The sequence below is a fragment of the Camelus bactrianus genome, chromosome 18 (assembly GCF_048773025.1).
Source record: "Camelus bactrianus isolate YW-2024 breed Bactrian camel chromosome 18, ASM4877302v1, whole genome shotgun sequence".
Classification (NCBI taxonomy): domain Eukaryota; kingdom Metazoa; phylum Chordata; class Mammalia; order Artiodactyla; family Camelidae; genus Camelus; species Camelus bactrianus.
Genome location: NC_133556.1, coordinates 37,530,118 through 37,557,625, shown reverse-complemented (window position 1 = coordinate 37,557,625; position 27,508 = coordinate 37,530,118). Strand labels below are relative to the sequence as shown.

The window sequence follows — 27,508 nt, the reverse complement described above, 5'->3', positions numbered from 1 at the left end:
TAACTTAAAAAATAGGAATATTGTTAATTACCTAAATATCTAACCTCACACCAGTGATGCATATCAAATTGGTCCAAATAGGAATTCCAACATTAAATGAGACAGTAATTTCACAACCCACTTTTCCAAAAATTTGGATTGATGGTTCAATTATACCAGGGCATTAGCTGTTTTAATTGAATCAATCATTGCTTTCTTCAATAAAATTTTCCATTCCATCTGCTCTTTTGGTTTATTGTTCTTCAGTGTTTCATTTGCTTTCTTTCCCAAAAATATATGATTTTGCCTTTTGTCATTGAAAATCCTTGCTGGTTTTGCTACCTCATGCTGGAGAGGAAGGCTTGTGACTGTTTTATAGTCACTGGTTTCATGGTTGTATGAGTGCTTAATGCCACGTTGCAGGGGTGTGGAGACCTAATGAAGTGTGTACATAAAAGGCTTATTCTACACTGAGTGCAGGGTTAGTGTTCACAGCCCATGTCATCAGTATCATAATTAATCCATTACAATCATCCTTTATTAATCAGTGTTTTCCTTCTAACATCTCCAGGAGAGGAAATGTAGTAGTCTAAATGCAAATCTTTGCCAAACTTTCAGTCAATTCAAAACCTTTAAAGCTTTGCTGTCAATAGGAATGTGTGCCTGCTATCCCTATTTCTGCTCCTCCTGACCCAGGACGCGGTCTCCACAGCTGATGATCCATGAGGTACTGGATTCTTGATCCCATGGCTCTGTGTGTTCTGAGACATCTGGGGACTTCAGCACTGTTTTAGGGGCTTTGGGTCCCACCTCTTCATAGCATTGCTGAGATGAGATCTGTGGGTTCATCCTCATTCTTGAGTGTACGGAGCATTTTTCCTAGAACCAACACACGCCACCGTGGCAGCACTGCTTTGACCACGTGCTGGGACAGCGTGTGCTTGTCAGTTCTTGAGTTTAAATTTTCTGTTCTAATTTCTAATGTGGGGTATATTGACAGATACACTCCATGTAAACAGAAGCTCTGTGGGGTTTTCAGAAACTTCTAAGAGCATAAATATTCCTGAAGCAGCTAATCTTCCTCCCAACAAGTGAGAAGCAAGCCGGTAAGCCCTGGGTGCCTGTCACGGCCAAGCTCTGCAGCCCAGGCTGCTCACCGAGGAGCAAGCAGAAAATCTTAAAAACCTACTTCCATGCGGTCTTTCACAGAATCTCAGAAATGAACGTTTTAATATATAAAGAGGGGTGATTTTGCTAAATAAATTTTTTATTTTTTTCCTTTTTCAGTTTTATCGGGTAGAATTATTACAGTTCAACTTCACATACACATATTGCATGTAAATACATGTATAGAGCATACTGCATTTTTTAGTTTACATATATGTACTAATTATTCTTTCTAAGAACAGATTAGAGCTTTAGATTTTTAAAATTACAGTTACCAGAGGAATAAGGACATCTACAAAAGAATAATAAACAGAATATGGTAATCCTATCACAAAGGACAGTCAGATGTACTTACACATATTCAAGAAATCAAAATAATATTTAGTTCATTTGTGGTCTTATTATTATTGCTATTAATTTTAGATTCCCCATAAATGAAGTCATATGGCATTTTTCTTTCTCTTTCCACCACACTTCACTTAGAATGACAGTCTTCAGGTCCATCCATGTTGCTGCAAATGGCATCTTTTATGTCTGAGTAGTATTCCATTGTATATATGTATCACCTCATCTTTATCCAGTCATGTGCTGATGGACATTTGTGTTGTTTCCATGTTCCTTGTTCTATGTCCCTTCTGGCAACAATTACGGATTTTAAATATTTTCCACCTTAAAATCCTTCCTGAAAGAGATGTGGTATCTGGAATCAAAAACAGTTACAGCACAGGGTTGTGTGTGATGGGCCCTGGGGGCTTGGTAGGAAGGTTGGCAGAAAGGATTTCAGATTCTGATCAAATGATTCCTCCTCTTGTAGCCCTGCTGACCGCCTCTCTCACGGCCGGCCCTACAAGTCTGATCAGTCCCTTCTGTGATTCCTACTGTATTGTGCACAAATTTTGTCCAAATGGTGTCATCCAGCAGGGACCTTAAGTGAGGCACCCAAGCTCCTGTGTTGGTTTCTTCCATCAGCCCTTAACTTCCTTGGGAGCCAGGACTGCCTCATTGCCCCAAGGATCCCTAATGCCTAGTGAGATGCCTGATAAAGCTGGTACTTAACGAGCACATAAGTCAAATGGAAAAACCTGATCAAAGAAAAGGCCCTCATTTCTCAGACATGTCTACTTGAGTACATAGGGTAAAATGACATGTCTTCTTGGATTTGCTTTCAAAAACTTCAACAAATGACAAATAAAAGAACAAAGGTCTGAATAAAGGAAATATGGAAAAGTTTGTGAATTCCTTAATCTGGGTGATTGGCTTATTGTACTATACTTACTGATGTATACTTAAGTTAGTTTATAATTTTACTGTCATTAGCTGAATAGCAATTTAAATACGTATTAATTTAAATCCTTAGAACTGACCAAACTTATCCCACACAAAATCCTTAATATCCTAGTAATTTCTCTTAAAAATCTTTTCCCACAAAGACAGGAAAAATGGGAAAGGCAGATCCGTGCAGTATTTCCACGTTGTCAAAAGACCAAAGGCCGACACAAATGAAAAGATTGTAAAAAAGATAAAAAGGCTGAAATCAATGTCCGGAAAACCTAGCTAACAATCCTAAATGGCCCAACATAACTAACTTCAGCACTGCCGCATCAAGAATGGGACAAAAAGCACCTAGTGGATTTATTTTTTTTAATAAATAAATAATGATCCAGTTCCTACCACAGGCAATTATGACAAGGCTGAGTATAAGTTCTAACACCAAATAGTGTACAAATCATTATTATTACTTGATTCAAACTGCTTCTTCTATAAAATTTGAATCTTTTTATTCTTAAGACAGATTTGTGGCCTTTGACCTAGTGATAAAATTTTCAACTGGCTTGTATTAAAAAAGTTCATCATAGTGAAAGTTTATTACATCAACTATTCCTTTTTTGGAAACCCATGTGCCTTGTCACTCTCTTTCATAAGATTTCCTGTGGAAAATTCAATCCTTCATTCAGGAAAAGGCTGAGCAATATATCTCATGGAAAACCTTCATAAACTGCAACACAAGAAAATGAAAATGTCATTGAGCAGCCCGTGAAGCAGGCAGACACACACAGCGCATGGCTGTGTTCCCGCCTCGAATTTCTGTAACCAGCAAGGAAATTGTGCATTTCAAGAAATAGACATAAACACTTTTCAGGACCTGAGCACACAATTCCCCTTCAGGGTTTAGTGGGCTTCCATTTAATTCTATGAGAAATGTTTAAAACAACAGAACAACAGCTGAGATAGGGTTTAAAGTAACTTTTATGTCTTAGTGAAATAAAGCCAACTGATAGTTATCATTTTTACTTTATTTGATCTCACTCTCTTACTTTACCTCCCCAAATTCCTCCACAAAATTATGGTGAACATCCCCTCCTGGGTCAGAAGGCTAAGTAGAAAGTACCAATCACATGGAGGTGTGCTTTGTTGTTTTATTTTTCAAAACAAACAAGTTTCATTCATGTGATTTAATAATTAAGATCAGAAACAAAGTCTACTCAATAAATGGTAGCCAACACAAGTCATCATAGCTGCTTATCAGGTTTGGCCCCACGTTACACACTTTTACATGGACATGTGCAATGTGCTGTCTTAGGAAACGGTGAGTGGGGACAGGGCCTCTGCTCTCACAGGGCACACAGCCTGGTGGGGGAGGTGGTGTTCAATCATTGCCTTTTTATTAATGTACTTACAAATTATGGGAAATGCTATTTAAAAAGAACAAAATGAGTCAATGAAAGTGAAAAATACCAGGACAGTATTTAGGCTGAAGGAAGACAGGGAACCTCTTTGAAGAGTTGACACTCCGCTGAGAACCAAAGGACAAATCCAGTGCTGCAGGTGAAGGGCAGGGACACACTGATAAAGGGCTGATATCCAGAATACACCAAAATTTCTTTAAACTCAACAAGAAGTATGAATAACCTGATTAAAAAATGAGCAAAATGCCTGGACACACACCTCATCAAAGAAGAAATCTAGATGCCGAAGAAGTCTATGGAAAGATGCTCCACAGCATCTGTCATCAAGGGGATGCAGACTGAAACAGCGAGGTACCACTGCACACCTGTCAGAACTGCCAAAACGCAGAACACTGACAGCACCGAATGCTGGTGAGGATGTGGAGCGTCAGGAATTCTCATGCATTGCTGTTGGGAATGTAAAATGGCCCAGATAATTTGGAAGACGGTTGGCAATTTGTTACAAAACTAAACGTTCTCCTAACATGATCTGGCAACTGTGCTCCTTGGTGTTTACTCGACGAAATGGAAACTTGTGTCCACACACAAATCTGCATACAGATGTTAATAGCAGCTTTATTCATAATCACCAGAACTCAGAAGCAACTAAGCTGTTCTTCAGTAGGTGAATGGATAAACTGTGGTCCAGCCAGAAAATGGACTATTATTTGGTGCTAAAATGAAATGAGTTATCAAGGCATGGAAAGACACGGAGGAACCTTAAATGCTTATTACTAAGTGAAAGAAGCCAATCTGGGAAGGTTCCACAACTGTCTGATTCCAACTGTATGGTGTTCTGGGAAAGGGAAAACCACAGAGACTAAAAGATCAGTGGCTGTCAGAGGCTAGAGGGGAAGGAGCAATGAATGAGGTGCAGCACGGAGCATTTTAAGGTCACTAAGACAGACTACTCTGTATGATGCTGTGACGGTGGATACATGTCATTGCACATCTGTCCAAACCCACAGAGTGCACACCACCAAGTGTAAATCCTAGTGTCAAGTCTGGGCTCTGGGTGATGATGACGTGTCAGTGCAGGTTCACCCATTGTCGCAAATGCACGCTCTGGTGCAGGCATCAATAGTGAGGAGGCTGTGGGGACAAACTGCAGTTCATACACCGAATCCAGCCCCAGCCACCGCTGTTAATAACGCTCTGTGGGTGTGTGGAAAGTCCGGCTGCTCTGGCGTCTGAACAGCAGAGCTGAGCAGCTGCACCAGAGATCAGGAGGTTTGCAGACACTGAAATACTTACTCCCAAGCCCTTGACAGAAAAAGTCTGCTGAGCCCTGTTCTAAACGAATCAGGATTCACCCTGATGAGACAGGACTGCAGGGCCCAAACCAGGCATGGTTAATGGGACTGAAGCAATGTTTTAGTTCCAACAACTTTGCTGAAGTCCTGAAGATCCAGCGACAGACTGTAGCCAGGAAGCGTCTGCAGAAGAGGTCGGTAGCAGGCCTTCCCGCCAGGCTCCAGGAAGCCGGGGTCCGCGCGATGCACTGGGGCCACCCGCTTGAAGAAGGCGGACTTGCGGTGGAAGCCGATCAACTCATAGAGCTCGGAGAGGATGCTGCACTGCTGAATTCTCTCCTAGGAATGCTGAAGCACAGGGAGAAAAGCAACAAGTATCTGAACGAAACATGTAAGTGAAAAAAACCCGTAAAAAATTTTCCCTTAAAACAGAGACCCAATGACACAGGAAGGAAGAGGAAGGCTGACTTCGTGCACTGATGGGACCGGATGCAGAAATGCAGGGAAGCAGTGCTGTGCAGACGCTGCAGACCCCCTCTGGGCCCCACCTTTCCACTTTCCGCCTCTCCTTTTACTAGAAAGGCCCGTATTCCCTGAAACAGAGGAATCTGCTACCTTAACATGGGACACAGAGAAGGGAAAGAGGAAAAGGACGGGAAAGTAAAGGAACAACAGTTCATCTACACCCTAGGGTTTGGACGGGACTTTCACCAAACACACAACCTCTCAAAGCACAGAGCACACAGTGAGAGGCTGACAGAGTGACTGCGACTTCTGCTCCTTAAACACCAGCTACCTGCCAGCACACGCTGTGCCCGTTACTGAATCATTACAATCATTTCAGAAACTATTACTACCCCGGCTCACAGGCAAGGAAATCTGAATCTCGGGGAGGGTTTATTATCATCCTGGACAAATTCCCACGGCCCAGAAGTGTCAGAGCCTCCGGCAGACCCTGGACTAAAATGCTCCTCATCACCACGGGCACTGAGCCTCAGGTTGAGGCCACGTTAGGTCTGCACGGGCCCAGAGCACGAGTCTGTGGGACAGGGAGTGGTCCCACTTGAAGTGCCAGGCCAAGGCCCTCAGGAACCTATGTAATGAAACCAAATCCCCAAACTCATTTCCAACCCACTGCCCTGTCCGGGAGGACTGCTCGGCACATCTGTGCTGTCACCTGTGCACAGGCTGTGCAAGGGGCCCAGACAGTGACGTGACGTTCCAATGGATGTGGCTCAGAGACCGCTTCATCACAGGACAGACTCTCCCGGGTTCCAACGTTAACTCTCCATTCCATTTCCAACTGGAAAGTAAGTTTAGACTTGTTTTCCTCTCCAGAAACAAAGACAGTGGTAACACCAGCGGGAAACTCAAGACTGAGGAAGAGTCTCCTGGCCATTTGGAAGGATAGGCTGGGGAGGGAACAGAGACAGGGATCAGAAAGACCCGTGTTCCAGTCCAAAGTCTGCACATCACTCGCTTTGACAGTTTCCTTATTAATACAGGTGATTAAATCTAATTATGATTGTTGGGAAAACTAAATGAAATAACGTATGCCACTAGCATAGGTGTAAATTCCTCCATGAGTGTTTCAGAAATGGATGTGACCATGGTTAGATGCTGTCTGTCAAGTCTTGTGTGCTAAGCTCACATCAGCTAGCCAGAGATGTGCCAGAGAATGCCTCAATAGCCAGCAGCCTTCTCCAACTTGGAAACTCACAGTGTCCGAAGAACAGGCAGTGGTGGATGCTTTGGGACACTCTGGAGGTAGCACTCCAGTGATGACTTTAAAAAGCTGGGGAGAATTTAGGGGACCATACAGTTCAAATACAGTAAACTCATTCCATGTCTACAAATATTCATCTCGAGCCATGATGATTCAGAGAGGAAATACATATTCAAACGTACATCATTTTCCCACATAAGTGCATCAAAACAATTTGGAAAGAATGTAATTTTCTTCTCTAGATCACACAGTGGGGATTACGAGGTTTGTACTGAAAGCCCTACTTGTAAATCATATGCAAAAGTAACTGGGTCCATTATCAGTCATCATCATTTGAAGGGAAGGATGGAAAAGAACAAAGCCAAGCTAATAGGCTCCGGTATTTTGTTGGGTTACGATGTCACAGAGGAGACGGACAGGTCATCAAGGAACCACTCTGCCGTGATCACGGAGGCGGGGAGCGGGATGGGCGGCAAGATGTAAGGCGCAGCCGTAGCTGTGCCCGCACTTCTAGGCAGGTACCCAGTCACTTCGACAAGGTGTCAAAAGTGTATGCCCACGTCCTCATCACCTGTCATGCATTAAAGAGTAATGGAAACCTATAAACGGCCAATAACCTCGGTGGGTACATCGTCCAAAGAGCAACGTCACAGTTTGACAATGGGCCATCCCGGTTCCCTGGGCTTCATTCTTGGAGAACCTTAAAAACCACTCCTCTGTCTTCAAGAAGTGCTGCCTACTTGTCCTATCTTTGGCTCAGGGATACAGCACGTTCACGTGGACTTTAATGTCTGCACAGATTTGACTGTCTTTCTCCAGGTTCACTTGTCCATTCTGAAGAGGCCTGAGTTAAGTCCAAATTCCATAAGATCAATTCCCTCCAGTGACAACTCAACGAGCCTGCAATTACAAACCAACTGAACAGGACTGTCCTCAGCTAAAAATGTCACCCGCCCTTCACTGTTTTCTTAATCTCCTGTCCTGGCTAATTGCAACAGACTAACACCACCCTCCACCAAGTTCCCCAACTATGTCAAATAGAAAGTAAGGTCCATAAAAGAGGAGACAACTCCATAGTCACCTCTGAATTCCTAGCATATATTAATGTCAATAAATAGAACTATGATTATGGCTTCTTTCCTTTAAAACCTTTCTGGTTATTTAAATGAAACCATGGAAGGGAGATGTTTGGGTCCAGTATCTTGATCCAGAAGACTCTGGAGACATTTTTCGGAATGGCTGCCCACTGATTCATTCAAAACACAACTTCTCTTTCCGGGAGAAGCTGTGATTTTCTGCCAGGAGTTTGTTGTCACTCTCATGCCAGAACAGATTTAAACTAAATACTTACATTGGATATGTTATTTTTCCCCCGCTTCCAAAAAAATTGACTTTCCTTACTTCCTTGCCTTGAGGAATGCATTTTTACTTTTCTTTCTAATTCACCCTTTTATAAAGCAGGATTCTCAGGATGTGCTTGGCCTTACATAAGAACAGCCATCTAACTCCCAGTGTGAGAGGCCTGGGGCTCACCTCCTGCCCTCCTGTCAAGGCAACTGAAACTCAATTCAGGAGCCAACTGGCCCCCAGGGCTTCTAAGGGTCATGTATCTCCCAGAATCCCTGCTTTCTGGTTTGAATTGGCTTCTGAGGATTTCCTCTCACTTTCTTGACAATTAGCGGTGCAGCTTGAAAGATGAGGAAGGAAGGTCTTATTTCTTAATCAGCATTTTAATGAACTTATGTAATGAAGGTTTTCAAGAGTTTCTAGAACCCTCCATTGCCGAGACAGAAAACACACTAGATATATTCTAAATCTAGCTATCATGTGCATTTTTTATTTGCTTTTGTTTTCTAAACTGCTAACAGACATTTTTTTAATTAAAAAATAAAATAAGGCCCCAAATAGGATAGAACATTGAAGAGGAAACAAAATTAAAGGGCAAAGACAGAAAAATGATAAGTACTCTACAAAGTTAATAGAAAAAATACACTATAGATCAGATCAGCAATTCTCAGTAACAGCTAATTGAAACCTGACCATGAGGTAAAATGTCTCTCCTGTCAGGAGACGGCCAACAGAAAACAGAATTAAGTCAACAAACTAAAATTCTAAGTCTGGCGATGTAGAGAAGTCTACCAGCTAAATGTGTTTTCTTCTGGAAAAGAGGGAGACTCACAAGAACTTTTCTGTGGAGCCTCAGCCCAGGTGAGGACGGTGAAGTGAGCTCTGTAAGTACCCAATTAGCAAAGAGAGTGATGAATAAAGAGACGTGAGCTTTGATGACAGAGATGATACTACTCTTCACTTGTCCTGTAAGTATGTCTTCACGTTCAATGATCAATACCTCGGCGTCCTCAGGGATTGAGATTATAGGAAAATGCACAGCCCGGGCCTAGACCTCCTCTGTGATTGTGGCACTGCACTTAGATGTTTCAAGGGCACCTCCAACTCCACCTGCAAATAGCTGATTTCACGGTGCTCCTCCCATAGCCGTCCTGCCCAGGGCCCCTTGTCGGGGGGCAAGGTCTGTCTGCCTCTCCCAGCTCAGTCCCATCACTCACAGATGTGACTGGACCCATCCTTCAGGGCCCAATTTCCTCAGTCAATGAGTCACACCACCCACACCTCACCTACCAGGTTCTCACTGGCACTCCCTCAGCACTGAATCTGTGCTGGGGACCACGCTGCACATTGTGCACACGTTATCTCACTGGATCTCCACAGAAGTCCTGGGAAGTCGGTATATCACTGCTTCAATTAATAAGACAAATTGTTTCACTTCCTTGAGTGTGTCATCCAAAGTGACACGGCTACTGAGCCACAAACCTGGGACTGAAAACCACTTGAAAATTGAACACTGCTACACCTCACAGCCACCCTACTCTGACTTATCACATCACCTCCTGCCGAGCCTTCTAAATGTTTCTAAGCATTCTACAAAACAAAAGTGATATACGAGAGCACCCCTCTCCCCTACTTAAAATCTGACAATGACGTTCCACTTCCCTTAGGAGAAAGCCCCACCGGGCCTGAGCACAGCCCAACGGCCCGGCATCTGCGTTCCCTGCGCGGCCGCGCCACCTCACCCACCACGCAGCGCTACACGTGCCGTGTCCAGGACAGGGATGCTGACTCCGTACAACCCGGGGCTCGTCTTACTCAAACAATGATCACCCTCTTCAGTGCTGACTCTCAGAAAAATGTTTTCTCTGGATGAATCAGTATCTTTTTCCTTACAACTTCCCATCATTGATAATGAGCTCCCCCCAAAAGAGAGAAGACCTATTACTCAGACTCCTTATCTGTAAAGTGTGAATAACAAGGAAATATGAGAGGTTTTAAGCGAAATAATATTCATGTGAAGCTAAGGGACAATTCCCAACATACAGTAAGCACTCAATATGTGCTTACTTAATATTAATAAAATAGATTCCATTCCAGCAACCTTAAATCAATGCTTTATGGCTTTGTCCAAAAGACTACCGACAAACTATTGGATGAACCCCTTTGAGCAGATCCGCCCAAGCGTACTGGGATAGGTAAGCCTTGACTCCAGTTATAGCTGCAGCCAACCAGCACTACGGGCGGGGGCAGTTTGCTCAAACTCTTACATGTTGTTTGAGCATTTAGTTGTAGTTATTGAATAAAGACAGGTATTATATAGTCAAAGCCCCTGAAACATAAATCTTCAAAGATTGATGCAAATTAGTTTCAAGTACAACACTCACACTAGAAATTATTTGAAAATTATAGACTTAGCTCCTCCACACATCGAAAGGGCATTTTCTTAATGTATCTGACTATATACACTGAAAGGACTTTTTAAAAGAAATTAAGATTAAACCATAATGAATAAGCTTTCAGTATAATCTGCACAAAGCCCCAACCAGGGTCTCACTTCTCACTTCCACATAGGTGTTCAGGTAGCTTAACCTGGGTCTTGGTTTCTTATGACACGGGGGTGGGAAGAATTGTGGATAGATTTATGTAGCAAATATAAATCTAGGGTATTTGCTGTGTAGGAATCCTAGAAATAAATAAATTGATATATAGTCCCACCCTTAGGAAGCTCAGCCTTTCCAATTACAACAGCATTAAAAATAAAATGAGAGATACATTTAACAAAATTTTACAAGATTTGCACATTGAATATTTTGAAGTATCACCAAAAAATAATTAAAAGATCTACATATATGGAAGGCATCCCATGTTCATGGAATGGTAGACAATATTGTTAAAAATGTTAAGACTCCCCAAAGTGATCTACAAATTTAATGGAATCCCTATCAAAATTCCAGCTGACTTCTTTGCAAAAATTGAAGAAATGATGCCAAAATTCATATGGAAGTGCAAGGGACTCAGGTCAGCCAAAACAATCTTGAAAAAGAAGAGCAAAGTTAGAGGACTCACTCAAAGGTTACTACAAATCTATAGTACTCAAGTCATTATGGTACTGGCATAAGTTTGGATGCATAAATCTATGAGACACAATAAAAAATCCAGGGGGGAAACTTACATTTACAGTAATTTTTCCAGAAATGTGCCAACAAAACTCCATTGAAAGAATAGTCTATTCAACAAATGGTGCAGAGACACCTGGGTATCTGAAGGCAAAAGAATGAATCTGGAATCTGGACCCCCGTATTTTATATAACAAATAAAATATTAATTCAAAATGGATCACAGACGGAAACGTAAAAACTAAATGTATAAACTTTCTAAAAGAAGACATAGTTTAAATCTTTGTGGTTCAAGGATATGCTATGGCTTCCTAGATACAATACCAAGAGCACAAGTGAAAAACAAGAAAGATAAAATGGACTTCATCAAAATTAAAACCATTTGTTACAAAGGACATCATCAAGAAAGTGAAATGAAGGGGAAGGGGGTAGCTCAAGTGATAGAGTGCGTGCTTAGCAAGAAAAATAAAATGAATAAATCTAATTACCTCCCCTAGAAAGAAATTGTTTTAATGTTTAAAAAAACTAAAGTGAAACGACAATCTGCAGAATAGGAGAAAAATTTTGCAAAGCCTATATCTAATAAGAGACTAGTATCCAGGATATAAAACAAATGATTACAACTGACCAATACAAAGAAAATCGACACAATTTTTAAATATGCCAAGTATTTAAATAGATACACAATTGGCCAATAAGCATATGAAAAGATGCTCAGCATCACTAGCGAAATCAACATCAAAATGAGATCTGATTTTACACTCACTAGGATGGTTATAATCAAAACATGGACAATAACAAGTGTCGGTCAGGAGGCAGAGAAATGGGAACCCTCAATACGCAGCCATTGGAAATGGGCAATGGTGCAGCTTCTTTGGAAAAGCCTGGTGTTTCCTCAAAAGGTTAGAATTATATGGCACAGCAATTCCACTCCTACATATAGAGTCATCCCTCAGTATCCTCGGGGGGTTCGTTTCAGGAACCCCCCACCCTGGATACCATAATCCAAGGATGTTCGAGTCCCTTTACAATCAGCCATCTGGATCCATGAAGTGGAAACTACAGATATGGCGGGCCAAGTGTACAGCCAACAGAATGAAAATATATTCTCACAAAAACTTGCACATCAATATTCATGGCAGTATCATTGAGAGTAGCCAAAGGTTACAAACAATATCCATCCATCAATGAACGGATAAACAAAATTACCAAGAATAGTCCCACAAACTATTGGTCATTGAATATTTGACAACGGAGGTGAGAACATACAATGGAGTAAAGACAGCCTCTTCAGAAATGGTGTAGGGAAAAGTGGACAGCTGCATGTAAATCAATGAAGTTAGGCTACTCCCTCACAGCATACACAAAAATAAATTTAAAATGGCTTAAAGACTTAAACATGTAGACAAGATACTATAAACCTCTTAGAAGAAAACATAGGCAAAACATCTGACATACATCTCAACAATGTTTTCCTAGAGCAGTCTAATCAAGCAATAGAAATACCAGCAAAATAATACAAGTAGGATCTAATTAAACTTACAAGCTTTTGCACAGAAAAGGAAACAAAAAGCAAAACAAAAAGACAACCTATGGAATGAGAGAAAATAGTTGGGATAAATGAAACTGAAAAGGGCTTAATTCCCAGAATATGTAAACAACTTTTACACTTAATAAGAAAGAAAAACAAACAATTCAATTCAAAAATGGGCAGAAGTCCTAAAGAAACTTTTCTCCAATGAAGACATACAAATGGCCAATAGGCACATGAAAAAAATGCTCAATATCATTATCAGAGAAATGCAAATCAAAACTGCAATCAAGACTCACCTCTCACCAGTCCGAATAGCCATCATTCAGAAGTTCACAGACAGTAAATGCTGGAGAGGCTATGGAGAATTGGGAACCCTCCTGCACTGTGGTGGGAATGCATTTTGGTGGAGCCATTGTGGAAAACTGTATAGAGGTTCCTCAAAAGACAAAAAATTGACCTCCCATATGACCCAGCAATCCCACTCCTGGACATATATCCAGAAGGAACCCTAACTCAAAAAGACACTTTCACCCCAATGTTCACAGCAGCACTATTTACAATAGCAAGACATGGAAACAACCTAAATGTCCACTGAAAGATGACTGGATAAAGAGACTGTAGTATATTTCTCCAATAGACTACTATTCAGCCATAAAATAATAGTAAAGTAATGCCATTTGCAGCAACATGAATGGACCTGGAGAATCTCATTCAAAGAAAAGTAAGCCAGAAAGAGAAAGAAAAATACCATATGAGATCGCTCACATGTGGTATCTTAAAAAAAAAATCAAAAAACAAAGACACAAAAAGATAAATTTATCTACAGAACAGAAACAGACACAGAGACATAGAAACCAAACTATGGTTACCAGAGTGGAGAGCGTGTGGGAAGGAATATATTGGGAGTTCAAGATTTGCAGATACTGAGTATGTATAGAATAAACCGCAAGTTTATACTGTATAGCACAGGAGAATATATTTAATATCTTATAGTAACTTATGTTTAAAAGAATATGAAAATGAATACAGGTATGTTCCAATTTAACTGAATTGTTGTGCTGTACACAAGAAACTGACACATTATAAACTGACTAGACTTCAATTAAAATATTTTTAAATAGAACAAAAACGAAAAAAAAGGAAAAGGATATTATGAAACCAAAAGAATAAAGTACTGACTCAGGCTACAATATGAATGAACCTTGAAACTTTATGCTAAAATAAGCCAGACACAAAAGGACAAATAGTGCCCTTTAAGGTGAACTGTATCTAAGCGTTTACTGTACTACTTCTGTAAATTCTCCGGAGGTTTGAAGTCTATCAATATCAAAATAAAATGTATTATTCATTAAAATCATAAAACCCTTCCTCACAGGAGGGCTTTAATTATTAAATGCAGAAATGCATGTAAAGCTCCTGGAAAAACAATTTGCACGTCCACACACAGACACTGCTGTCACTGCCTCTCAGAGGGTGGTGCCAGCGCTGATGAGGGCTGCCTCCACTCGCTGCCCTGCAGACAGGAGTGAGGGCCTGGGCTCTGACAGGCAGGGTGAGCATGACCCTGGGTCAGACACAGCCATGCCCCAGACTCTGCGTTACCCAACTTTCTTATACAAACTGCAACATGTAATGTAAACACGCTACAGGGATGTATCTTACAACACAGGGAATACAGCCAATGTTTACAGTAACTATAAATGGAGCATCTATTGTACACTGAAACGTATCATATTTTAAATCAGCTATATCTTTGTAAAAAATTAAAAAATAATTTTAAAATGTTATAACTTTAATATTCAATTCGGTTTTTAAGTAACTACTAAACAAATTATAATGTATAAAACATTTAAGTGTGCTGTTTGTTTACATATTTATTTACTTTCAGCCTCCTGCTAAAAGAGATATTAAACAATTTTTTTAAACACACCTTAACAACCATAACAACAAAAAGGCAAAACTGAGAGTGAAGAGAAAATGAAGTTTCAATACTTAAATGAAACCTGGGGGAGGTAAAGTCATAAAAATAGTTTCCCTGGAGTCAGGGCAAGTGTTAAAGGCCGACTAGAAATTCAGCTGTAAGATATTTGGCAGCTAAAGCAAAAAGAAAATATCATGGGGGGGTGGTAGAGGGTGTGCTTAGCGTGCACGGGGTCCCGGGTTCAAGCCCCAGGGCTTCCACTAACAGATAAATACACCTAATTACCTACCCCCCAAAAAAAGAGTCCCAAAGAAAAGAAAGAGAGAAATTTCTTTCCAAAAAAACCTGATATTAAATTTGGATTAAATACTTAAAAAAAAAAAAAAGAAATATAGAAAAGATGAATGACACTGTGAAGGAAAAGCCCAGCTGGGCTAACGAGCTAAGTCACAAATCTCAGTGTGATAAGTGTCGGTTTACTGATCTAAGTATTGCTGGGCTAACTCGTAAATCTGAAGTTTAGTGTCAGTTGACTGGGCTAATAAGCTAACTCGTTAATCCAAGGTCAAGAATTGTCAGTAAAGTGATCTGTTCCAAATTCATAAGCTTCAGTGTACTGATTCCTTGCTTTTTGTTGTTTGAGCCTTATTGGCTAATAGCCCCTTACTTGTAATTAACCCTATAGAACCTCATGTGCAGGTCTTGGAGGTGCTCAGAGCTTCGGAACAGGAGCCCCTCTGAGCCCGCCGGCGTAATAAATCTCAGTGCATATTTCTTGGCTGGCCTGTTGTTTCCGTAACAACACAAGCGATAATGCCCTTGAGATAAATCTGTGATGGCTGCTGGCAGGTCCCCATGTCTCACGTGGCAAAATCTGAAACATCCTTCTCACCACTCAGAGTCATCATAAGCCCACTCCACACTTCCTACTGTTAAATGCAGGAGCACAGGCAGGGCCCGGCCTTTGCTCTCTCTGTGTCATCACAGTGAGACAGGATGGAAGGGGCAGAGCACAGCCATTCAAGGAAGGCCACAGCAATTAACATCAAAATGGTGAAGGGTTCAACCCCCAGTAGGCCTTCAGGCTCAGGATGAAGAGATTTAACTTCTAGCAGAACTTGAGCTTCATCATACACCCATTGTAATAGTAACATGGTGAATAACATGTCCCAAGGCACCATGGCAGTCCCAAGGCTAGCCACAAAAGATCAAAGGGTGGGAAATAGCCAACTCCCTGGGAATCCCAGCCCCTTGCCCTTAGGCTGGTCCTTCTATATATTAGCAAATGAAACCACCAAGCCCAAGAAAACGAGCAACACAGCGCGACCTCGCGGTCACCCCTCTCTCTCCCTCTTCAGAGAAAGCCCACACTCTGTGGAGTGTGTACCTACTTTTAAACTGAGCACCCAAACCCCACACCTCGTGGCCTTTCTCTTGCCTTTCAATGTGTCTCTGTGAATAAATCTACCTTTCCTCAACACTGGCTTGCTCTTGAATAATTTACTGCACAAAGCCAAGAAACAAAATCTGGTGGGACACATCCCAGGGGCTCAACCAAAGCCTGGGACACAGCCCTTCTCATGCCTCACGTTTTTTTCCATGTATTAACAGGACTGGGTTGTGAAGGGAGCTCTGAGGCCCCAGCTAAGGGACAGAAGCTGCCCCCAGGGCTCGAATTGGCGGGCAGCCTCTTCCCTAGCAGGGGCCTTGGGGTCTGCACGGTTCTCTGTGTTTCTCTGTTGTGCTGACTCCCCAGCCACAGAGCGTTCTCCCTAGGCCTGTCCCCACAAAACCCTTCTCTCCAAAATACAAGCACATCATGTCACAGTCCTCTTGTTCAACCAGGAAATGCTTACCCCACTTTTTCCCTCCACAGTAAAGTACCTAACTGTCCTCCCTCCCATCCCAACACTTCTTTCTTTGTGAGAACTCTGCACTCCCCACACACCATCCTGAACGCAGGTGCCTTGCTGGCTGGGACGGAGATGTTTCAGTCTCACACAGCCTGCATCCTTTCACTTTCCCCTTGTTACCATAAAAAAGCCTTTCCTGAGTCACCCACAAATCTGATTCTGAACTTTATAAAGTGCTGAGGTTGCAGTCACTTTGTGCATACCTCCCAGGTTTTGACAAAGTTTCCTTCACGAGATCTTCATTAAGGAGCTTCATCAAGAAGTTGAAAGAGGATATTCTTACATCTGAGCGGAGGAGCCTGCAAAAAATTTAAATGGCTTTGAAGAGAGAGTTAACCAGGGACAGAGAGGTCGCAGGTCCTAGTCAACAGTGTCATGAGGCAAAATGTTCTTCAAAGGCTCAGAGTGGCTTCTGAATGCGGAGACGGCAGGGAGGAGGTGACACGCAGTGAGTGGGGTGAGTGACACAGGGTACGCTCCCCCAGCTGGGAAGAATTGGATTTTGTTCTAGTTTTCCAAACAAATTCTTACTACCTTTTTCTCCTACTGTCACATACCATTTCCTACGAATTAAGAATATCAATGTCAGTCATTTGGGACACTTGGGAGAAGCAACACGATGCCATTCACAGGGCTGGGACATGACAGCCACACCAGTCTTGGTTGAAAGACCAGTGGGGGTATTTCCATAGTGATCACGGGCATGCAGCAAACTCCGCAGCTTCAATGACCTCATTTCAAATGTGGGGCAATAAAACTACCAAGAAAAGTGCGTGATGATTATGGAAGACATCTGTTTACTAGGTAACTGCCCGTGACAGCTGCAGCTTAATGGGGAATGAGTATGATTAACAAGGCCCTGTCTACCTGGCCACACGCTCCCTGCCTTCCTGCCTTGGTGCAGCAGCAGAGTTTGTTTAGCTGAGATGAACGCCCCCAGAGCAGCCCCGATGGGAAAGCTCGCAGTTCTGCATTGCGAGGCGTGTTCCTTTCCTTCTCAGTGATGATCACAGTTTGCTGTCATCTGTTTTGATGTTTATCCCTTTTGTAACTTCCTCTCCTCCGTAGTTTTTGCTCAAGCAGTGCAGGGCCAGGTGTGTCTTGCGGCCTGCCCGATATTCTGGGCTGGGAAACAGCCGACCATACATCTGGCTCTGGTGCTGAACGGAGAGGGCAGAAGGCCCTGGGGCCCATGCTGAACCGAGGCCCCTGCACCCAAAATTATGGTCTGACTTTGGGCAAATTACACAGTCTTCTTTACCCTGAGATTCCTCATCTGTCCATGAAAAAACTCCCCATGGCACACAGAGTTACCAAGATTAAAGGGAATCACCAAATTCACAACCTATTCAAGGGGCTACCAGTGCGCCCTCAAAAGACAAATGCTGCCTTTACGGCTCTGACACACGCCAAGCGGGGCGGCCGCACACAGTGAACACTGCTAAGTGCCAGTGTGTTAAGTGCTTCATGTGTGCTACAATACTCTTTAGAACTTACAACAATCCCAGGAAGAAACGAATATTATCATGCTTATTTCACAGATTCACCAACAGGTTAAGAGAGGTTGCATTCTAGTCCAAGGCCGTATGGTGAGGAAATGGCGATTTAAACCGGTATCTGGGCCCAGGCCTAGGCTCCATCTCTCTCCCATCCACCTGACCATTTGCCTATGAATTCCACCTGTCCAATACACAAGTTTGCAGCCGGCCAGCTCTTAAATGCAATGTGTGCCACCATTTGTCAATGTTGGTTAATTACCATAAACTGTTCTCAGAAACCACTACAGAAAAGAAAGGTGGACTTAAGGAATTCTGCATTGCGTTCTCCTGTAATGTGCAGAAACCCTTCCGTACACCACCAAATCCAAATGTATGCTTCCTCCATGTTTATGTTTGCACACGGCTTATTAAAGAAGAAGGTACCTGCAGTAATTCCATCTCGGTTGCTTTCCAAGGTTGCAGATTCTCCATAATCAGTCCGTGAATGAAAATACTACAATGTGAATGAAAATACTGCAACCATGTCAGTAAACAAAGAATGCTGAAACCAAGTCATTAGCGGCTGCTGCCAACCCCCAGCGAGGACAGGCCTGCAGCCCAGCAGCTGCAGCAACTCGCAATGGTGCCCTCTGAGCAGATTCAGAATAAGAAAGGACAGGATACTGGCCCTAGGTAGCTAGGTGCTTGTTTAAAGAATGAATTCAGGGAGTCCAAAATATTTGCTTCCTCCCATACATAGAAAAGCACTAAATTCTTGAACTTGAGATACCTGGCTTTCTTTAGATAACAAGCAATCTTTCACTGTTCCAACAACCTGGTCTTTGTTGTAAAGCTCCTATATATCCTAGCTCCTCCTCAACCTCTTGGGAGCAGTCCCTCAGAGAGATCTGAGAGGCTGTCATCACGGCTCGAGTCGTCCCGCCAAATAAAACATAACTCTTAACCTTTAGGCTGCACATGTATTTCAGTCAACAGTTTTGGACACCATGAAGGGACCCAGAGCAGACTTTCTCCACCTGAACTCTCCGAGTATCTGGAGCCTTGGTACCATAAGTGGCCCTTTGTGCCCATCTGCCTCCTCGGGGAGTCCAGATGAATTTGGGTGAGTCTCTCTTGGTTCTCGGAAATCACATATTGTTTGATGATCCTGAGTTTTATTTGGCGGTGTTTCCAGGTAACTGGCCCTCCAGTTAAAAGATACTGGGGGAGTATTACCCACCCAGTGGAGACATACTGGGTGGGGCCTGGTTGAAAGATAACGGGAAATACCCACCTTGCGGAGACGTCCGAAGTGGGGCTGGTGGAAACATACCAGGAAAATACTCACCCAGTGGAGACGTCCCGAGTGTGTCCAAGTTGAAGGACACTGGGTTCAGGGCTGAGTGGTTAGGTAAGAGGTTGGTCTAATGTTTTCCTCAATTTGGTTACCTCCATTGACTTTTTCAGGATAAAAGTAAAACTCTTATGAGTAACCTTTCAACTCCAAAAATGGGACCCTCCTCCTGGCTGGTAACAGCTTTCTCTGGTGACAGAGAATCTTGCAGGAGTGGTAGAGGCAAAGACTTCATGCCATTGAGTTGTCCCTGAGGGAAATCTTACTAGCAAATTTATTCTGAGAACCCGAACTTACAATGTGGAATAGAACTTTCAAAAAAAAAAATAAAAAACAGAAAAGAAAAGAAAAAATGACAGATTTCCAGCCTCCAACTATTACCCCAGCCAGGTTTATGTACGTACAAAACTTACAGCATTAATTGGGAATTAGAACAAAACAAAAAAAAAACTCACTATGAAAGTAATTAACCAGGGCTGATAAAAACATTTTTTGGAATTCTGAACTTATAAAAGCAAAATCCCCGTTAGGGGGAACTTGGATTTCTCTTCCTGTGTCCTTGAAATGTAAACGTTTTATCTTTCTCTGGGTGTTTTAAGTGTGTGTATGTATGTATATATAAGTTTACTTTTTTTTTAAAGGAAACCTTGGACTCTGCCATACAAAAGGTTCAAGTCTTGTGTACATATGGTGGCCACGCAAATAAATTGGGATTCTAAGCAATTCTTTGTACCAATTGTCAGATATTTTGCCATCTTAAACTTTGTTTCATCAGCCTGGACCACAAAGGCCTTTAGCTTTTGAAGAGTAAACCTTTGAATTTTATTTAGGCAACACCCCCACTCTCATGTGGAAGAGCCTCTTCATCTTATTGGTTTAAAATCACTATATATATATTATATATATATATTATATAATAATAATATATACATTATTATATGTATATATATAAATTGATGGCCATATGATGGATCCTTTAATTTGGAAAAACTTTTAAATTGGTGAAAGTTGAAAGAGATCTCATTATAAACAGCTGTTTTATTGGTATCTATTAAAATCAATTTTAAAGGTAGAAAAATATATCTAATGGTTAAGCTAAGAACTTAGTGAAAAAAATAAAACTGGTTTGAAAAGCTACATTTGTGTTTTTCCTTTCTGATAAATGGTTCTAGGGATGCTAATAAAAACTTAGAATAATTAATGTTAATTAGGTTGAATAACTGGAAAAAGGATTGTTAAAAGGTCGAAAAAAAAAAGATACAGGGCTTATCCCAAGTGGATAAATATTTTTATATGGTTATTTTGAATGAGATAAATAAAATGGACATTTTTGGATTTAGGTACAAGGTTTTGATACTACACTACATAAAGTAAAAAAAAAAGGGCCTAAGAGATCACCTACTGCCCCCCAACATTAAAGTTCAAACAAGTCCGTTTTATTTGCCGCAGTTTAAATTATATGTATATATAGACTGAAATACTTGATCAATGATTGGGACAACAGACCAATTAATCAAATTAAAAATTGAGAAGTGTCTAAGCTCTTTGGCTGAACCTCGGGCATCCTAGAGACTTTTCTATAAAATTAGATACAATGCACAAAAAAAAAAAAAAGGCTTCTGGCACTCCTTCTAGAAATAAGAATTATTGATTAAAACATAAATATAAAAATTAAAGGTATAAGATTTAATAAAATTGAGATAAAAGTTTGTAAAATTGGTATATTTAAATGGTCTTTATATAAAACTTTTGCTTAATTATGTTGTGGGATAGATATGTTTCAATGGAAAAACGCTTCCTCTTCTTGGTGTTATAAGTCTGGGCACAAATCTGTCCCTCAGAAAATATTAATTGAACAAAGTAAAAGAAACCAACAGAGTTACATGAGCCGTCCAGTATTACGTAAAACTAAAAACTAATATTCAGTGGCTAATAAAAAAATATAATAAGAGGTTTACCCTGGGTTTAACTTATAACTCAAGGAAAAGAGACCTTACTAAATGCCTTATGCAAGCTTTGGAAGACATGATAAATTAAACCTTAAGGTTTTAAAACACGGAATTCTTTGTTTACAGCTCTTCTCACTGATAAAAATAATGCCAATTAAGGAGAGAAAATTGGGTCTGGGTGAGAGAGCAGTTCTCTGGGGAATTGGAAGATTGTGTCTTTGTCTTGCAGATCAGAAATGTAAATACAGCAAACAGTGACCTAGGACTGAGCCTAATTAGCTCAACGAGATAATACTTAAGGCCAAGAAATTTTTGGCATTTTAGAACTCATAACTCTGACGTGTCCTTCAGATTTTGTCAAGAAATCTTAAATGTCTGTTTCATAAATAGCAAGCCTTAGTGATTTGAGCAAGCAAATTCACTTTATTCCAACTATTATTATACCTATCTTATAAGTAAGTTTTAAAGTGAACCTATGAGATCTCTAGCTTTTGTCTGTTTATAAGACTGTGTACACATTATTGATGTGAGATATTTCTACAGCTAAAAAAAATCAAAGTCAAAGAGATCTGCTTAATTGACGTAAAAAATAAGAGCTTGAAAATTAAGTATTTTTAAAATAAAAACTGAACAAATTGACTTTCAGCGTCACGTGAACCGGAAAATATTCAATATTAAGATAATATTTGATATTGTTTAGTTTAAGAATGTTCTAATTAATATAGACATCTTTAAAGTCATCAATATTAAGTATAATGCTTTTACTGTACCTAGTTTTAATGAAAGTCAAATAAGATCCTGTTATATCTGTTGCAGATTTGTCAAGAAAAAAACAGTAATGTGGTGTGGTAAAATTTTAAGTAAATTAAATGCAAATGAGATGAGAGCTTTGGGTAAATTTTTAAAATATATTTTTAAAATGTATGCTTAAGATAATCTCTAAATGTTTGGTATCTTTAAATTCTAGAGTTGTGCTAAATTAAGTCAAATGATAGGATTTTATTAAATAGCTATGCCATTTTCAGATAAAATAAGATTGAATTATGAATTACTTAACATGTAACTTCCTCTTACAGACAAAATAAAGGTGTTTAGAAATACTAATAAATGGATGATGCCACCCTGAAATAGTCTCTATTATTAAGGGAATGATCTCAGTATCCTAGGAAAGTAAGATAAATGTGTAAAGGAAGATATAAGAATGGAATTATATTTTGTTAATCAAAAATAGTGAATTTCTCCTGAAGCTGGTTACTTCTGAATGGAAGAGAAAATAAGGGACACACTAATATGAGTATAGAAAGCTATGGAAGGCTTGTGGAAGAGGAACCCTGAGGAAAGTTTCATACGTGGTCGGAATTGGCTAAGTTTAGAGTCAACTTGGGCAAAGTAAATGAATCTTAGAAGTAAGCAGGTACAAGACTAGATTTGGTTTTCTCGCTGTTAAGAGGAAAAAATTTTCTTAAAATGTTAATCCACCTTCAGTAACAGATTGTAAAACTTCTTATACCAATTGACTGATCTTTTCTGCCATTACCTTTGACGCATTTTCTTGTTAATGAATTAGTACTATGTTACAGTGATCTATATGTTTATCTGAACAAGTGTTCTGAAATCTTTTAACAAGCTCCCCAAATATCAATTTCTAATTAAACTTCTTTTAATCTCCAGTTAAGTTTGGGATGCTACAGAGGGCCCCTGAAACATCCCAAAGAGAGATTTTAATCTAGTAAATTTCATTTGGCATGTTAAATAACACGGTATTGTCAAATGAATAATAAATCTTCTAAGGTTATATTGTATGAGAAAATATTATTAATATAGATATTGTAGAAATTATATGGACTCCCTAAAATTCTGGTATATCTGAAATGTTACCAGTGATAATTCTGGGTATACTGACCAGGTTTCTTTATCGATTATAGTGTAACGGTGTTTAACCATAATTTTACATCTTTTGTCATTTATAGACAGTTAATGGTTGTCTTCTGATGGTTTTGCAAAATGCTTGCTCTTCAAGGAGATTTACTGATTTCTAATAAATTTCAAACTATTGTAGTGAACTAAACTGGGTAAGAAATTTTAAATTTCCAATGAAAACTGTGATTAAAAGAATTAGTTACATGGGACTGAGTAAACTGGTGAATATGGTTATAATTTTTGATTTTGTTTAAAATACTACTGGCTTTTAACCTGTTTCCCAGACATAAAGAATCTCTTCTCTTTAAGCTAGCTATGATTCACAGCAATTTGATAAATTATACCTATGTAATCAGACTTGGAACAGTTATCTTTTCCCTCTATCTGATCCCTCAATAGACTAAAAACTCTTAGGTCCCCAGTGGCTCTATCAGACAAATGAGGAAGATCATCTCCTAACAGATATAGGAATCTCAAGGTATTTTAATTATTTTAAAGAGAAAAGAATTTACCTAAATGTGTAAGGCAGAAATCCATGACAAGTCCTTGACGGGGCTTTCCTGGCCTTAGCAAACCTTATTAACATTCTACCCTGAGACTCCTAATTAAAAGTTTCAACACAGCCAATTTAAAAAAGCCTATATGATCAAATAATCAGACAACTTGTAAACAAACTAATCTTGACATGGCTTTATTTGAGAAAAATGAGGGTAACTTTAGAGAGAAAAAAGATTATATTTTAGTGGATATTAAATTCTAGTTTTGTTAATTGACGTCCGTATTTACTAACACACTTCCCAATCATTCCTTGCTGTTATGTCACATTGCTGTACAGTTTAAATGAATTATTAATAGGATACTCTAGCTTTGTTTCTGAAGCTCACTAATCTATCCTTGGGTAAAGTTCCAATGCCCCATGACCTGCAGCCAGGGGATTATACAAACTGGAACAGGCATGACTTAAAGAACTGTCTCCAACCTGAATGGAAGGACCCTTTATCAGGTACTCTTAAATAGACCATACACACCAAAGCTGAAGGAAATGGACTTTCGTGTTCATTTCCTATCAGAAATAGCCCCTGCAATGCACTGGCCTATAGAGCACTGCTCACCGTAAAACAATACCCAAATGGAGAAAAAGCTACCAGGCCAGGATGAGAAGAAGATGATTTCAGAGGTAGACAGCTGACCCAAGACACCGTACCAGGGCTGCATAAAAATTACTGTGATAAATTCTCCTACGTTTGATTATGAACTACTCCAATTGTTAAGTTTATGGTAAATTACCTATGTCTAGTTCTTCTGTGTTACCTTGGTGGGTTTCCCTACTCCAAGGCTCTAACTAGATAGCCCTCAGAAACGTTATTCTGAAAAGAAATTATAGTTCTGTTTAGGCCTCTGTTGATCTTACAAGGTGGGAGACCTCACCTGGCCAATTAATACCTGCTCTGAGACTGACCATATATATGAACTTTCTCATAAGATCACTAAACTCAATCAGAAACACAAGCAAAATTTTAACCCCAAAATACAACTTCCCGACTATTAAATTCTTAATCGTGACTTTATTAACGTTACTAGCTGTATTACTTATATCCTGTCTATTTTATAAAATTGTCTGTTACATTTCCCAAAGTGTAACTAGGCATATAAAATTTATGATGGCTAAACATCTTGAAGAAATAGATAAAATTTATAACCCTGAATAAAGTAATTGTAATAGTGTGATTCTAGGTATGGGAGTGAGCAATGAAGGGAACACACTTCCTGGATCATAACAAACAAGTAAGACAGGTGATCCAGAGAATTTTTAGTATCAACAGGGCCTGATAAAAGACTAACACCTTGAATGGCAACTCAGAAGATTCTTCGCGTGAACTAGGATTGAGCCATCCTAGCACCATGGGACAAAATTGGTCATGAAATGTCTCTCAAAATATTGGCAGAATTTAGGACCAAGGGGGAGCACTGTGAATGAAAATACTGCAACCATGTCAGTAAACAAAGAATGCTGAAACCAAGTCATCAGCGGATGCTGCCACCCCCAACGAGTGCATGCCTGCAGCCCAGCCTCTCAGCCACTCACAGTGGTGCCCTCTGAGCGGACTCAGAGTAAGAAAGGACAGGATACTGGCTCTAGATAGCTAGGTACCTGCCAAAGGGATGAATTCAATGACACAAATGTTTGCTTCCTCCCATACATAGAAAAGCACTAAATACTTGATCTTGAGATATCTGGTTTTCTTTAGATAACAAGCAATATTTTATTGTTCCAACTACCTGGTCTTTCTTGTAAAACTTCTATATATCCTAGCTCCTCCCCTACCTCTTGGGAGCAGTCCCTCAGAGTGATCTGAGAGGTTGCCATCCCGGCTCGAGTCCTCCAGCCAAATAAAACATAACTCTTAAGATTTAGGCTGAACGTTTATTTCAATGAAGTCCCAGAATAGACACAACTCATCAATTCTGTAATAGAACACACTGGATCAGGAAACAAAAGCTTGTTTTAGTCTGGAAAAACTACGGTTTCCTCTTTCTTCCTGTCATTATACAATCCCACCAGAACTCATTAATTTGCTGTCTGCTCATCTGGCAACCAAACTCAGAGAAAAGTCAACTCAGCAGAGTGCTTTACTCGGGAGAACACCCCGCAGCAGCACTGCAGGCTACCTGCCCTCCCGCACGCTCTGCTGACCCTTGGTGTCCTCCGTGACGACCAGGACAACAGAGCTGTTCCCAACAGCTGCAAAGTCCCACACGTTAAATAAATCATTTTATTTTATACGATATTTTACGTATATACCCATCTCTGAAAACAGCTTTGCTAGAACCTCAACCTTCAGCATCAATCTGCAAAGGCAAATCCGGTCCGCAAGGGAAAACAAGACTTAAGACGAAGCTAAGGCGTCCAAAGAACTCTCCACGACCTAAGGCCTCCAAAGTCCCCTGCAGGACCTTCAACCAAACTGCCTGCAGGCCTGCAGCTGCAGGCGGCAACATGTCTGCTTTTAAAGCAACCCCTTCCTGCCCTCGGGCACTACAATGTCCCTCTACGCCCTCCCTTCTCAGGGTAAGAGCATCCGCTGCAGAACTTCACAGGGCAGCACTGACAGGACTGGACAAAGAGGATCAGAGCAAAACTAAGCCTTCTGATGACACGAGCTTGTCACTCTGTCACTTTACAGATGAAGATATATATATAGAGAGGCGGGGTGATCTTGCTCAAAGTCACACAGCTAATAAGTGGCAAAGTCTATAACTCTGTTCCTCCCTCCGGCGTGACGCCCCAGCTGGGACGCCCACAGGGTTCTCTCGTGCCTGCCTGACCAGTCCTTTACTGGCACTCATAAAACACCACAGGGTCTGACCCTAGCCTACTTTTTCAGCATCTTTTCCCTGCAGTCTGGCAGGAACAAGGCGGTTCGGGCCATTGTATGACTTCTGGCTCCCAGAAGCCTCCGTGCTCAGGCTGGTCTTGCCTGTGCATCCAGCACCCTGCTCAGAGGCTCTTCCTCCCCTGCAGGAACACATTCCCACTCTCCGCATGACACCCCCTCAGGGAAGCCCTCTTCTCGCCCGCAGCTCAGCAGGTGTCCCAGGCCACATCCCGAGCTGCCCCATTAGGACTGCGGGTGCCCAGGTTTGCTAGTCAGACCAGCAGCCTCAGAGCCAGGGATTATGCCCGGGTCAACCTGCAAACCTACTGCCCGCCTCACAGCCCCCAGCCAGCAGGTCACCTGGAAGTCGCAGCAAGTGCCCCACCCAATCCCGAAGTCTCTTCATTTGCCAGCACCGCTGATGAATGTTCTCCAACCTTTGGTCAGTTTTGCACAAAACAGCAGCTTCCACTGTGAAGCAGGGGGTTTTCTCTTCTGCTCCCCATCCTTACTGGAAACGTCTAGGGAAATGAAAAGGCCTTTTCTCAACACTTTTCTGATGACACCCTCCCACCCACAATACACAAATGCTCAAGAGCTTTGGGTCTACCTGATTTTGTTTCCCTTACGCTAAGGGGCTCAAAACACTGCGGGATTCTTTCTCTTTTGAGGGTATTTTTACTCAGTTTATCGGCTTTAATCTGTTTTTGTCTCTCTCTTCAATATCCCTAGAAGTTGCCACTTCTTA

At 40.9% G+C, this 27,508-nt stretch overlaps 1 protein-coding gene across 3 annotated transcripts in view; it reads right to left on the bottom strand.

The window, feature by feature from the left end:
* Positions 1-1,228: 1,228 nt before the first annotated feature.
* The window catches only part of LOC141573941 (trafficking protein particle complex subunit 9-like), a 184,253-nt gene continuing 157,973 nt past the window's right edge, over positions 1,229-27,508 (bottom strand). For all 3 annotated transcript variants that reach the window (XR_012500440.1, XR_012500441.1, XM_074346849.1), the window contains 2 exons: positions 16,886-27,281; positions 1,229-6,537 (listed from right to left, as the gene is read on the bottom strand). The gene's annotated coding sequence lies outside the window, so the exon portion shown is untranslated. The remainder of the gene's footprint in view (positions 6,538-16,885; positions 27,282-27,508) is intronic.